Source organism: Sardina pilchardus, chromosome 8 (genome assembly GCF_963854185.1).
Source record: "Sardina pilchardus chromosome 8, fSarPil1.1, whole genome shotgun sequence".
In the NCBI taxonomy this organism is placed as follows: Eukaryota; Metazoa; Chordata; class Actinopteri; order Clupeiformes; family Clupeidae; genus Sardina; species Sardina pilchardus.
In genome coordinates, this window is record NC_085001.1 from 22,528,341 (window position 1) to 22,544,856 (window position 16,516).

Consider the following 16,516-nt stretch of genomic DNA (forward strand, 5'->3'; position numbering starts at 1 on the left):
TTTATGCATAAAAGTATGTTTGTGCCTTTTCAACAGCTAATTGGTCAAGGACCTGCAGCGCCCTGCAGTGTTTTCTCATAACAACTCATGTGGGATATTATTGCTGGAAACATGGGCAGTGGGCGCTGTGCACCAGGACAGGCAGGCGAAGTGGCAGACTTGGGGGAGGAGGGGAGGGTATTCTGTAAGTCAGAGGACTACTGTAGTTGTCTTCCCATGGTTTGGAGGTGTGTAACAGGTGTTCATATCTGCATAGCTCTTTCCGTGCAGGTGTTGCTGCTTCTGTCAACTACTAATCTGGAGGAGAAACAGGTTTTTGGGAAAGACTGGTTTTGTACCAGAACTGTTTTTTTTTTTTTTTTTTTTTTTTAAATTTCTGTTTATTGGTTTGGGCTGTCTGTGACTGAGACCACACACTTCTTATTGTTGGAACATCCACATCGATTTTGCCGTGTAGGCTGATACTGGCTGCTTGGATTGTGTAAGTGAGCCCCAGTGCACTTTTGTATGTTCTGTAGTGCATCAGAGGGATTTGTGTTCTTGTGTGGGACAGTCGACCAGTGGAGTACAGTGGAGTACAATGAGTGTTGCTGCTGTCAGATCACCTCTGGATGGGTGTCTCTTGGTAGACAAGGAGATCTAAGATGTTTTTTTTTTTCTCTGCACGAGATGGAGAGAATACCTCTTCACAATATGCTCTAATTAGATAACACAATTGCTTCACTTGCACTTCTAGTATGAGGCAGTGGATTAGGAGCACACACATTTAAAGAGAGGAGAGAGAGAGAGAGATTCATAAATTCTGTGTTTGACCGACAGTAGTAGATACATTTTTTTAAGACATGGCCTCATTCCTACACACACACTTGTCACAGACTCAGCTGTAAAGGAACGGCTCTGAGTCACTATGTAATCTGTCCCTGTTGTGAAGGTAATGGGGCAATAAACTCAATAGAGGGCCATGGAGGCTCTGGATGACTAAGCCCCGGGGGCTTTTGCACTTAATCCTGCCTTTGTACCTTTGTACACCAGCTTCACTGTGTGTAGGATTCTCATCCCATCTGGTTTCCTGACAGCTGAAGCTACAGTGGACTAGTTCTGAAAGAACTGTATTGAAGAGTCAGGGAAAGGTTTGGGGAATAATTAAATAGGCTATCAGTTGTATAAGTGAGGATTTGCAGTAATTTGATGGTGTGATCATACCCTAATAATTTTATCTGAGTAGACAGCACCTAAGTTGAACACATGCTCCACACCTATTTAGTTTTCTATTTAAGCAATTATTATGTTTTGTGTGTTCTGTTGTAATTTTTAATTTAGCGTTTCACATCTTGCATTTAGTGTAATTGTATATTCATGACCACCATGTTTTCCTCTGTTATGCTACGCTTTGGTAGCTCTGGTAACCTCCACAGACCCTGTTTTAAATGAAGTCTCTGTGATGGCTGTGTGTCAGCATTGCATAAACTGTATCTACAGTTACAGTATATCCATTAGCTCATGCTGATATCTTTTTTATTCAAGCATTGCTTTGCAAGTGTTGCTGGGCTGTTCATAGCAAAATGCATTGAGGCAACTTTGTTCTCTTATCTGTTTTTCCCCCTCACAGTTCCCATGAGTGAGTCCCAAGGAACACAGTCTCCTGTTTTATCCTCCTCTGAAGACCGTGAGGCAGGAGGCAGTGGACATTTGGATGTGTCCTCCCCTGCCGCCATCCCCACCTCGACTATAACTTTCAGCCCTGATGTTAAAGGAGGCAGAGGTGACGAGTTTGCCAGGCCAGATCAAGAAGATGTCATTGAGCCCACACCATTTGATTACTCACTCTTAGAGGTTGACACTGATTACTACAGTGCTGTCCCCATAGTAGAATCCACTCCTCCTTCTCCACCTCTCATTCTGGCGAAAAATGAAACACTCATAGATGAAGGAACCACAGAGACTGTCACACAAGCCATTAGTCCATCTGCTTCAGTGACAACAACAAGAAGACCCACCTCCTCAGTGACAGAAAAAACAACTCTACAGTCATCAAGTCCTTTCATAGACACAAGTACAGATGATGGTTCAGGTATTTCTCAAGAAAGTGTCACCACTAGTCAAGATCGACAACCAACTCAAACAGAAAAGCCCATTTCTCCAACGACAGAATCATTTCCCAGAACAGATAGTTCAGAGAGCTTAAAGGGAAGCACGGTACCTCCAAGTACTGACATCTCAGCATCTCTTGCAGGAACAGTCACAGTGCTTTCACACACACCTACATTTACACAGTCAGTGGAATCAATCAGCATGGAGAAGACATTCATCACTCCCACAGAAGAGACAAGGCTATCTTCGGACATTACCAACGCAACTGTGTCATTTTATATTACCACAGGTGAATCTGAAGAGGAAGTAACTACTGTGTCGCAAGCACCCACTATGAGGACAGAAAATGTCTACACCACACAATTCACAGAGTCATCCACAGACTTAACGGCCTCAGTTGAAGGTAGCACAACAGAGGAAGACACTCAGTCTGTCCCAACTATGACATACACAGATACATCGGAAAAGAAAGTTGAGACACCAACCTTACAGTCAACAGTAAAGCCATCATTTTCAATGCACACTACTCCTAAGACAGTTGTGGCATCCACCCTAACAGGTGATGAAGGTTCAGGTCAGCAGACTACTGATATAGATAGAGAGGAACCATCCACCGTTGAAACTGCATCAATCCACACATCTACTCCCCAGGTAACATCAGAACAGCAATTGATGGACTCAACACTGCCACAATCCTCTGAACAGACAATATCCACTTTGTCCACTTCATCAACAGACTCAGAATCCACAGATGCCACAGAAACAGTGACAACTGTTTCCTCAACTCTTGGAGACAAAATAGTGACCACATTACCTTCAACAGAGAAGGCCATAGAAGTTTCAGCTGAGGAAAGTGCAATGACCAAAACCACAGATATGCCTACAGGCACAGTGGAAGCAACTGTGGCAGAGACAACTTCAATCCCCACCTCTATGTCCACAGATATCCCAGAGGAACAGTCCATGGAGACATCTACCATTAAATTGACTGTTTCATCTTCAGTGCCACCTACACCTGAAACATTTACATTGTTCACCCCATCATGGCAATCAACAAGTTCAGTTAAGCCAAGTACTGATAAACCTGTTACGTCTCTTTCTCCTGAGACAGAAAGCTCAGGTGATGTATCCACTGAAGTATTACCCAGACAGTCTTTTTCAACACCTGGTCCAATGGCAACAGAAGCATCCACCTTCCCAGATGAGGATGGTTCAGGTCTGCATACTACACCTGAAACATTTACTCTGCTTACCCCATTATGGCAACCAACAGTCAAGCCAAGTACATATACACCGGTGACACTACTTTCTATCTCTCCTGAGGAAGAAACTTCCACATCAGAAGCACCATCAACTGTTCTTATAACTGACTCCTCAGAGAGTATTTTTACTTCAACAAAGGATGGATTTACTGGAAACGAGCTCTTTACTGTTGAATCTATTCCCCCTTCGGCTGGACCAAGTTCAGTTAAGCCAAGTAGAGATACACCTGTGACACTGCTTTCTATCTCTCCTGAGGAAGAAATCTCAGTTGATTTTACCACGGAAATATCACCCCACGAGTCTATTTCTACAACTGCTTCAATATCAAAAGAGGCATCCACTATATCGGATGAGGAGGGTTCTGGTCTGCACACTCCTGACATGTTCACAACTGCATCTCAAATCGCAACTACCACAATGGCAAAAACAGATCAAACATCTATTTCTCATGACTCATTTCCGACCCTTTCAGCAGAGGAAACTGTGAATATTACATCATCAACTTCAGCCACTCCAGAGGCCACAAAGGACATTGATAGAGAGGAGGTGAGAGTTGAGACATCTACAGCAGAAACAAGTACAGTTCCCTCATCTCCTGCCAAAGACACTTCTGAAGAGAGTACCACCATAGGATCTTCAATTCCACCTGTTTCAGTGCCAACTACACCGAAGCTACTTGTTGCATTCACATTTCCAGATGTTGATGGTTCAGGCCAGATGACCACTGATCTGTTCACCACAACAGCTCATACACCTCAATACAGCACAGTCACGAAAGACGTGGTTTCAACAGTTTCTCACACCTCAGTGACAACACAAGGACTAGAGGAACAGTCTTCCATACCAGAGGGGTCATCAGCTATCTCTATTATTGATACATCAGACAGATTATTACACTCAACAGTGGAAACCATAGAAGAAGTAAAGACCTCAGAAATTGTCACCCTAGCACCCTCTGCTACATCTGTGACATCAGTTATTGAGGACATGTCAAGCTCAGAGTTAATATCAGTTATGCCAAGTACATACATACCTGGTCGTTTTACCACTGCTCTCCCAGAGGTAGAAAGCTATGGTGATGTTACCACAGTAATATCACCAACACATATCTCCACGGCAGCACCTATGTTTTCTTCAACAAGACCAGACTTGCCCATCACCTTGGCACACTCTGCACCTGAAGAAAGTTCTCCATCAGTCACAGGCAGCACATCTACTTGGGAGACTACCAACATTCCCTCCACAGGCATGAGGGAAACAGCCACTGTTTTCACCCCTAGAGCTGAAGGAGGACCTCTGACAAGTGCAGCTTCATCTGAGGTCTATACAGGGAAGCCAGAGAAAACCCCTTCTGTTCTTTCAACAGATCAAGGTTCAGGTAATTTCCCCACTGAGATGTCCACTCTGAAGACCATCACTACAACTGCTCCAATATACACCACGTCAAGACTTGACTTGAGTATTACCACAACACATCAACTTGTAAAGAGTACACGACCTACAGAGAAAGAAAGTGTAACAGAAGAGTCCACCAAAGGGGAAACAGCTCCCATGTCTACTTCAACATCCAAAACACCATCAACTATTACCATTTTTGATGAGACAAATAGTGAGGGGGCAACAATATCAACTGTTCCTATAACTGACTCCTCAGAGGGTATGTTTACATCAACAGAGGATGGATTTACTGTAATCAAGTTCTCTACTCTTCCCCCATCAGGTCCAGTAGAGACAACAAGCTCCGAGTTTCTGTCAGTAGGTCCAAGTACAAACAAACTATCATCCTCCACTCTATTGACTGATGAAGGTTCAGGAGATTTTACCACCCAGTCACCAAGTACAGAGCACATGGCCACCTCAGCTCCTTCTCTATCCTCAACTGAAAAGTTCACAGCAGTGCCATCTTCTTCAGTGGAAACCACATCTGAGATATTTATTGGATCTACCCAAACAGACCAGGAGGGCTCTGGTCAGACCCCTGATATGTTCTCCACAACAACTCGTACGCCTCTGGATGGAACATCATCATCTCATCTCTCGACAGAGGAAGGCTCAGCTGCTTTTACTCCTGAATTATCATCAAAGACCATTGCCACAACTGCACATCCTTCACCTAGCTACAGCACAGCCTCACATCAACATACATCAACAGGACCATATGTTCCATCAACCACGCAAGAAGGAAATCTTCTGAACTCAACATCAGAAACACCATCAACTGTTCCTATAACTGATTCCTTAGAAAGTATCTTTACATCATCAGAGGATGGATTTACTGTATTTGAGATCTCTACTGTTGAATCTCTTCCCCCGTCACCTGGAACAGTGTCTCCTGTAGAGAAAACAAGCTCTGAGTTTATCTCAGTAGCTCCAAGTACACACAAACCATCATCCCCCACTCTATCGACCGATGAAGGTTCAGGAGATTTTACCACCCAGTCACCAAGTACAGAGCACATGGCCACCTCTGCTCCTTCTCTATCCTCAACTGAGAAGTTAACAGCAGTGCCATCTTCAGTGGAAACCTCATCTGAGACATTTATTGGATCTACCCAAACAGATGAGGAGGTCTCTGGTCCGCAGACGCCTAATATGTTCTCCACAACAACTCATACGCCTCTGGATGGAACATCATCATCTCATCTCTCGACAGAGGAAGGCTCAGCTGCTTTTACTCCTGAATTATCTACAAAGACCATTGCCACAACTGCACATCCTTCACATAGCTACAGCACAGCCTCACATCAACATACATCAACAGCACCATATATTCCATCAACCACGCAAGAAGAAAATCTTCAGACCTCAACATCAGAAACACCATCAACTGTTCCTATAACTGATTCCTTAGAAAGTATCTTTACATCATCAGAGGATGGATTTACTGTAATGGAGATATCAACCGTTGAATCTCTCCCCCCGTCAGCTGGAACAGTGTCTCCTGTAGAAAAAACAAGCTCTGAGTTTCTGTCAGTAGGTCCAAGTACACACCAGCCATCATCATCCACTCTATTGACTGATGAAGGTTCAGGAGATTTTACCACCCAGTCACCAAGTACAGAGCACATGGCCACCTCTGCTCCCTCTCTATCCTCAACTGAAAAGTTAACAGCAGTGCCATCTTCTTCAGTGGAAACCACATCTGAGATATTTATTGGATCTGCCCAAACAGATCAGGAGGGCTCTGGTCAGACCCCTGATATGTTCTCCACAACAACTCATACGCCTCTGGATGGAACATCATCATCTCATCTCTCGACAGAGGAAGGCTCAGCTGCTTTTACTCCTGAATTATCAGCAAAGACCATTGCCACAACTGCACATCCTTCACCTAGCTACAGCACAGCCTCACATCAACATACATCAACAGCACCATATGTTCCATCAAGCACACAAGAAGGAAATCTTCAGACCTCAACATCAGAAACACCATCAACTGTTCCTATAACTGATTCCTTAGAAAGTATCTTTACATCAACAGAGGATGGATTTACTGTATTTGAGATCTCTACCGTTGAATCTCTTCCCCCGTCACCTGGAACAGTGTCTCCTGTAGAGAAAACAAGCTCTGAGTTTCTGTCAGTAGGTCCAAGTACACACAAACCATCATCTCCCACTCTATCGACCGATGAAGGCTCAGGAGATTTTACCACCCAGTCACCAAGCACAGAGCACATGGCCACCTCTGCTCCTTCTCTATCCTCAATTGAGAAGTTAACAGCAGTGCCATCTTCAGTGGAAACCACATCTGAGACATTTATTGGATCTACCCAAACAGATGAGGAGGTCTCTGGTCAGCAGACCCCTGATATGTTCTCCACAACAATTCATACGCCTCTGGATGGAACATCATCATCTCATCTCTCGACAGAGGAAGGCTCAGCTGCTTTTACTCCTGAATTATCAGCAAAGACCATTGCCACAACTGCACATCCTTCACCTAGCTACAGCACAGCCTCACATCAATATACATCAACAGCACCATATGTTCCATCAACCACACAAGAAGGAAATCTTCAGACCTCAACATCAGAAACACCATCAACTGTTCCTACAACTGATTCCTTAGAAAGTGTCTTTACATCAGCAGAGGATGGTATTACTGTATTGGAGATCTCTACTGTTGAATCTCTCCCCCCGTCAGCTGGAACAGTGTCTCCTGTAGAGACAACAAGCTCTGAGTTTCTCTCAGTAGCACCAAGTATGCACAAACCATCATCCTCCACTCTATCGACCGATGATGGTTCAGGAGATTTTACCACCCAGTCACCAAGTACAGAGCACATGGCCACCTCTGCTCCTTCTCTATCCTCAACTGAGAAGTTCACAACAGTGCCATCTTCTTCAGTGGAAACCACATCTGAGATATTTATTGGATCTACCCAAACAGATCAGGAAGGCTCTGGTCAGACCCCTGATATGTTCTCCACAACAACTCGTATGCCTCTGGATGGAACATCATCATCTCATCTCTCAACAGAGGAAGGCTCAGCTGTTTTTACTTCTGAATTATCAGCAAAGACCATTACCACAACTGCTCCAGCTTATGTTACATCCAGCGCTCATTTGCATACCAGCACATCACATCCTCTTGTGGAAAGTACAGTTATGAAAGAGACAGAAAGTATGAAAATAGAGGCCTTCACTGTACAAACATCATCCACCACTTCAGCAAGCAAAGATGGGCAAGGTTCAGGTCAGCAGACTCCTAATATGTTCACCACCACAACTCATACACCTCACCATAGCACATGGACGGAAGTATCATCAGAGAAGCCATTAATTATTGATGCTTCAGAGAAATTATTCACTTCCCCAGAAGAAACACCATCTGAGCCCCAAACATCAGAACTTGTCACCAGTGGATCTCTTGTCGTATCAGTAACAGATGTCTCCACTGAAGCGACTACAAGTTCAGAATTACTGTCAGTTCTCCCCAGTACAGAGCAACCTGTTACATCAGAAGAAAGTTCTGGAGATTTTACCTCTGATGTTTCCACAGCAAAGCCCATTACTACAACTATTCCAGTTTACACTACAGGTAAAGCTGACTTGCAGCCGACCACAAGACAGCCACTTGTGGATGAGACATACAAAGTCACCTCAGAGGAACAATCCACCGACACACCCACCACAATGTCAACAATAATGACATCAGCCTCTGTAGAAAGTAGTGAGAAAGCTATGTTCACAGATGAGGTTGGTTCTGGTCAGCTGACTCCTGACATGTTCACAACAAAGGGTCCTTCACCTAGCTACAGCACGGCCACACATCAACATACATCAACAGCGCCATATGTTCCATCAACCACACAAGAAGAAAATCTTCAGACCTCAACATCTGAAACACCATCAACTGTTCCTATAACTGATTCCTTAGAAAGTATGTTTACATCAACAGAGGATGGATTTACTGTATTTGAGATCTCTACTGTTGAATCTCTCCCCCCGTCAGCTGGAACAGTGTCTCCTGTAGAGACAACAAGCTCTGAGTTTCTGTCAGTAGGTCCAAGTACACACAAACCATCATCCTCCACTCTATTGACTGATGAAGGTTCAGGAGATTTTACCACCCAGTCACCAAGTACAGAGCACATGGCCACCTCTGCTCCCTCTCTATCCTCAACTGAAAAGTTAACAGCAGTGCCATCTTCTTCAGTGGAAACCACATCTGAGATATTTATTGGATCTGCCCAAACAGATCAGGAGGGCTCTGGTCAGACCCCTGATATGTTCTCCACAACAACTCATACGCCTCTGGATGGAACATCATCATCTCATCTCTCGACAGAGGAAGGCTCAGCTGCTTTTACTCCTGAATTATCAGCAAAGACCATTGCCACAACTGCACATCCTTCACCTAGCTACAGCACAGCCTCACATCAACATACATCAACAGCACCATATGTTCCATCAACCACACAAGAAGAAAAACTTCAGACCTCAACATCAGAAACACCATCAACTGTTCCTATAACTGATTCCTTAGAAAGTATGTTTACATCAACAGAGGATGGATTTACTCCAATGGAGATATCAACTGTTGAATCTCTCCCCCCGTCAGCTGGAACAGTGTCTCCTGTAGAGACAACAAGCTCTGAGTTTCTGTCAGTAGGTCCAAGTGCACACAAACCATCATCCTCCACTCTATTGACTGATGAAGGTTCAGGAGATTTTACCACCCAGTCACCAAGTACAGAGCACATGGCCACCTCTGCTCCCTCTCTGTCCTCAACTGTAAAGTTCACAGCAGTGCCATCTTCAGTGGAAACCACATCTGAGATATTTATTGGATCTGCCCAAACAGATCAGGAGGGCTCTGGTCAGACCCCTGATATGTTCTCCACAACAACTCGTACGCCTCTGGATGGAACATCATCATCTCATCTCTCAACAGAGGAAGGCTCAGCTGCTTTTACTCCTGACTTATCATCAAAGACCATTGCCACAACTGCACATCCTTCACCTAGCTACAGCACGGCCACACATCAACATACATCGACAGCACCATATGTTCCATCAACCACACAAGAAGAAAAACTTCAGACCTCAACATCAGAAACACCATCAACTGTTCCTATAACTGATTCCTTAGAAAGTATGTTTACATCAACAGAGGATGGATTAACTATAATGGAGATATCAACTGTTGAATCTCTCCCCCCGTCAGATGGAACAGTGTCTCCTGTAGAGACAACAAGCTCTGAGTTTCTGTCAGTAGGTCCAAGTACACACAAACCATCATCCTCCACTCTATTGACTGATGAAGGTTCAGGAGATTTTACCACCCAGTCTCCAAGTACAGAGCACATGGCCACCTCTGCTCCTTCTCTATCCTCAACTGAAAAGTTCACAGCAGTGCCATCTTCTTCAGTGGAAACCACATCTGAGATATTTATTGGATCTGCCCAAACAGATCAGGAGGGCTCTGGTCAGACCCCTGATATGTTCTCCACAACAACTCGTACGCCTCTGGATGGAACATCATCATCTCATCTCTCAACAGAGGAAGGCTCAGCTGCTTTTACTCCTGAATTATTTGTAAAGACCATTGCCACAACTGCACATCCTTCACCTAGCTACAGCACAGCCTCACATCAACATACATCAACAGCACCATATGTTCCATCAACCACACAAGAAGAAAAACTTCAGACCTCAACATCAGAAACACCATCAACTGTTCCTATAACTGATTCCTTAGAAAGTATGTTTACATCAACAGAGGATGGATTTACTCCAATGGAGATATCAACTGTTGAATCTCTCCCCCCGTCAGCTGGAACAGTGTCTCCTGTAGAGACAACAAGCTCTGAGTTTCTGTCAGTAGGTCCAAGTGCACACAAACCATCATCCTCCACTCTATTGACTGATGAAGGTTCAGGAGATTTTACCACCCAGTCACCAAGTACAGAGCACATGGCCACCTCTGCTCCCTCTCTGTCCTCAACTGTAAAGTTCACAGCAGTGCCATCTTCAGTGGAAACCACATCTGAGATATTTATTGGATCTGCCCAAACAGATCAGGAGGGCTCTGGTCAGACCCCTGATATGTTCTCCACAACAACTCGTACGCCTCTGGATGGAACATCATCATCTCATCTCTCAACAGAGGAAGGCTCAGCTGCTTTTACTCCTGAATTATCATCAAAGACCATTGCCACAACTGCACATCCTTCACCTAGCTACAGCACAGCCTCACATCAACATACATCAACAGCACCATATGTTCCATCAACCACACAAGAAGGAAATCTTCTGAACTCAACATCAGAAACACCATCAACTGTTCCTATAACTGATTCCTTAGAAAGTATCTTTACATCATCAGAGGATGGATTTACTGTATTTGAGATCTCTACTGTTGAATCTCTCCCCCCGTCAGCTGGAACAGTGTCTCCTGTAGAGACAACAAGCTCTGAGTTTCTGTCAGTAGGTCCAAGTACACACAAACCATCATCTCCCACTCTATCGACCGATGAAGGCTCAGGAGATTTTACCACCCAGTCACCAAGTACAGAGCACATGGCCACCTCTGCTCCTTCCCTATCCTCAACTGAAAAGTTAACAGCAGTGCCATCTTCAGTGGAAACCACATCTGAGATATTTATTGGATCTGCCCAAACAGATCAGGAGGGCTCTGGTCAGACCCCTGATATGTTCTCCACAACAACTCGTACGCCTCTGGATGGAACATCATCATCTCATCTCTCAACAGAGGAAGGCTCAGCTGTTTTTACTTCTGAATTTTCTACAAAGACCATTACCACAACTGCTCCAGCTTATGTTACATCCAGCGCTCATTTGCATACCAGCACATCACATCCTCTTGTGGAAAGTACAGTTATGAAAGAGACAGAAAGTATGAAAATAGAGGCCTTCACTGTACAAACATCATCCCCCACTTCAGCAAGCAAAGATGGGCAAGGTTCAGGTCAGCAGACTCCTAATATGTTCACCACCACAACTCATACACCTCACCATAGCACATGGACGGAAGTATCATCAGAGAAGCCATTAATTATTGATGCTTCAGAGAAATTATTCACTTCCTCAGAAGAAACACCATCTGAGCCCCAAACATCAGAACTTGTCACCAGTGGATCTCTTGTCGTATCAGTAACAGATGTCTCCACTGAAGCGACTACAAGTTCAGAATTACTGTCAGTTCTCCCCAGTACAGAGCAACCTGTTACATCAGAAGAAAGTTCTGGAGATTTTACCTCTGATGTTTCCACAGCAAAGCCCATTACTACAACTATTCCAGTTTACGCTACAGGTAAAGCTGACTTGCAGCCGACCACAAGACAGCCACTTGTGGATGAGACATACAAAGTCACCTCAGAGGAACAATCCACCGACACACCCACCACAATGTCAACAATAATGACATCAGCCTCTGTAGAAAGTAGTGAGAAAGCTATGTTCACAGATGAGGTTGGTTCTGGTCAGCTGACTCCTGACATGTTCACAACAAAGGGTCCTTCACCTAGCTACAGCACGGCCACACATCAACATACATCAACAGCGCCATATGTTCCATCAACCACACAAGAAGAAAATCTTCAGACCTCAACATCAGAAACACCATCAACTGTTCCTATAACTGATTCCTTAGAAAGTATGTTTACATCAACAGAGGATGGATTAACTATAATGGAGATATCAACTGTTGAATCTCTCCCCCCGTCAGATGGAACAGTGTCTCCTGTAGAGACAACGAGCTCTGAGTTTCTGTCAGTAGGTCCAAGTACACACAAACCATCATCCTCCACTCTATTGACTGATGAAGGTTCAGGAGATTTTACCACCCAGTCACCAAGTACAGAGCACATGGCCACCTCTGCTCCTTCTCTATCCTCAACTGAAAAGTTAACAGCAGTGCCATCTTCAGTGGAAACCACATCTGAGATATTTATTGGATCTGCCCAAACAGACCAGGAGGGCTCTGGTCAGACCCCTGATATGTTCTCCACAACAACTCGTATGCCTCTGGATGGAACATCATCATCTCATCTCTCGACAGAGGAAGGCTCAGCTGCTTTTACTCCTGAATTATCTGTGAAGACCATTGCCACAACTGCACATCCTTCACCTAGCTACAGCACGGCCACACATCAACATACATCAACAGCACCATATGTTCCATCAACCACACAAGAAGAAAAACTTCAGACCTCAACATCAGAAACACCATCAACTGTTCCTATAACTGATTCCTTAGAAAGTATGTTTACATCAACAGAGGATGGATTAACTATAATGGAGATATCAACTGTTGAATCTCTCCCCCCGTCAGCTGGAACAATGTCTCCTGTAGAGACAACAAGCTCTGAGTTTCTGTCAGTAGGTCCAAGTACACACAAACCATCATCCTCCACTCTATTGACTGATGAAGGTTCAGGAGATTTTACCACCCAGTCACCAAGTACAGAGCACATGGCCACCTCTGCTCCTTCTCTATCCTCAACTGAGAAGTTAACAGCAGTGCCATCTTCTTCAGTGGAAACCACATCTGAGATATTTATTGGATCTGCCCAAACAGACCAGGAGGGCTCTGGTCAGACCCCTGATATGTTCTCCACAACAACTCGTACGCCTCTGGATGGAACATCATCATCTCATCTCTCGACAGAGGAAGGCTCAGCTGATTTTACTCCTGAATTATCAGCAAAGACCATTGCCACAACTGCACATCCTTCACCTAGCTACAGCACGGCCACACATCAACATACATCAACAGCACCATATATTCCATCAACCACACAAGAAGAAAAACTTCAGACCTCAACATCAGAAACACCATCAACTGTTCCTATAACTGATTCCTTAGAAAGTATGTTTACATCAACAGAGGATGGATTTACTCTTCCGGAGATATCAACAGTTGAGTCTCTCCCCCCGTCAGCTGGAACAGTGTCTCCTGTAGAGACAACAAGCTCGGAGTTTCTGTCAGTAGGTCCAAGTACACACAAACCATCATCCTCCACTCTATTGACTGATGAAGGTTCAGGAGATTTTACCACCAAGTCACCAAGTACAGAGCACATGGCCACCTCTGCTCCTTCTCTATCCTCAACTGTAAAGTTCACAGCAGTGCCATCTTCTTCAGTGGAAACCACATCTGAGATATTTATTGGATCTGCCCAAACAGATCAGGAGGGCTCTGGTCAGACCCCTGATATGTTCTCCACAACAACTCGTATGCCTCTGGATGGAACTTCATCATCTCATCTCTCAATAGAGGAAGGCTCAGCTGCTTTTACTCCTGAATTATCTGTAAAGACCATTGCCACAACTGCACATCCTTCACCTAGCTACAGCACGGCCACACATCAACATACATCGACAGCACCATATGTTCCATCAACCACACAAGAAGAAAAACTTCAGACCCCAACATCAGAAACACCATCAACTGTTCCTATAACTGATTCCTTAGAAAGTATGTTTACATCAACAGAGGATGGATTAACTATAATGGAGATATCAACTGTTGAATCTCTCCCCCCGTCAGATGGAACAGTGTCTCCTGTAGAGACAACAAGCTCTGAGTTTCTGTCAGTAGGTCCAAGTACACACAAACCATCATCCTCCACTCTATTGACTGATGAAGGTTCAGGAGATTTTACCACCCAGTCACCAAGTACAGAGCACATGGCCACCTCTGCTCCTTCCCTATCCTCAACTGAAAAGTTCACAGCAGTGTCATCTTCTTCAGTGGAAACCACATCTGAGATATTTATTGGATCTGCCCAAACAGACCAGGAGGGCTCTGGTCAGACCCCTGATATGTTCTCCACAACAACTCGTACGCCTCTGGATGGAACATCATCATCTCATCTCTCGACAGAGGAAGGCTCAGCTGCTTTTACTCCTGAATTATCTGTAAAGACCATTGCCACAACTGCACATCCTTCACCTAGCTACAGCACAGCCTCACATCAACATACATCAACAGCACCATATATTCCATCAACCACACAAGAAGAAAATCTTCAGACCTCAACATCAGAAACACCATCAACTGTTCCTATTACTGATTCCTTAGAAAGTATGTTTACATCAACAGAGGATGGATTTTCTCTATTGGAGATATCAACTGTTGAATCTCTCCCCCCGTCAGCTGGAACAGTGTCTCCTGTAGAGACAACAAGCTCTGAGTTTCTGTCAGTAGGTCCAAGTACACACAAACCATCATCCTCCACTCTATTGACTGATGAAGGCTCAGGAGATTTTACCACCCAGTCACCAAGTACAGAGCACATGGCCACCTCTGCTCCTTCCCTATCCTCAACTGAAAAGTTCACAGCTGTGCCATCTTCTTCAGTGGAAACCACATCTGAGATATTTATTGGATCTGCCCAAACAGACCAGGAGGGCTCTGGTCAGACCCCTGATATGTTCTCCACAACAACTCGTACGCCTCTGGATGGAACATCATCATCTCATCTCTCGACAGAGGAAGGTTCAGCTGTTTTTACTTCTGAATTATCTGTAAAGACCATTACAACAACTGCTCCAGCTTATGCTACATCCAGCGCTCATTTGCATACCAGCACATCACATCCTCTTGTGGATAGTACAGTCACGAAAGAGACACAAAGTATGAAAGCAGAGACCTTCACTGTACAAAGATCATCCCCCACTTCAGCAAGCAAAGACGGGGAAGGTTCAGGTCAGCAGACTAATATGTTCACCACAACAACTCATACACCTCACCATAGCACATGGACGGAAGTATCATCAGAGAAGCCATTGATTATTGATTCTTCAGAGAAATTACTTACATCCTCAGAAGAAAGACCATCTGAGCCCCAAACATCAGAACTTGTCACCAGTGGATCTCTTGTCGTATCAGTAACAGATGTCTCCACTGAGGTGTCTACAAGTTCAGAATTACTGTCAGTTCACCCCAGTACAGAGCAATCTGTTCCATCATCAGCTGTTCTTCCATCAGAAGGAAGCTCTGTTTATCTTCCCACTGATGTTTCAACAAGAAACCCCATTATTACAACTATTTCAATTCAGACTACCACAACTCAGCCTCATATGGAGATTACCGAGTCTACAGTGACTGAGGAATCCAGTTACACCACTCCAAAAACCATTATAGAGCATGTCACTGAACTATTGGGACTAATATGGAGTAGCTCTGCATACCCCGATATAGAGGGCTCAGTAGCTACATCAGAGGAGAGTCTAAAGCAATCACCAACATTCAAACCATCTGAAGACTTCACTGATGAGACTGAAACTGAGAAAGAGCAGCCAGAGATGGGCTCAACAGCTGTTCCATTTAGCCAATCTACACCATTTGTGTCCCAGCCCATTATGACTATATCACCTCATTATTCGACTCCAGTCAAGGTCCCAGATTTCTCTACACCCTCGGACCTAGGAGGTGGTGAAAGCACAGACTTGACAGAGGAACCTGAAGATTATGACTACGCTCATCCCTCCCTTGTTTTAGCATCTCCCCCATCTCAATCACCCATACCTGATGCCAGAACCACTGAGGCATCAGTTCAGATCACAACAGTTTCTGATTTGTCAAATACAGCTGAACCAGTTGTATCATCAACAGTCAGTGATGTATTTGTGATATCCACAGAGGGTGACCAAATGTCAACATCCATAGAGGGTTCTGGTGGGGAGATCA

General features: G+C 44.5%; 1 protein-coding gene across 1 annotated transcript in view; it reads left to right on the top strand.

Moving 5' to 3' along the window:
- The window catches only part of vcana (versican a), a 43,664-nt gene that overhangs the window by 12,597 nt on the left and 14,551 nt on the right, over positions 1-16,516 (top strand). The gene's annotated exons all lie outside the window — the stretch shown is intronic.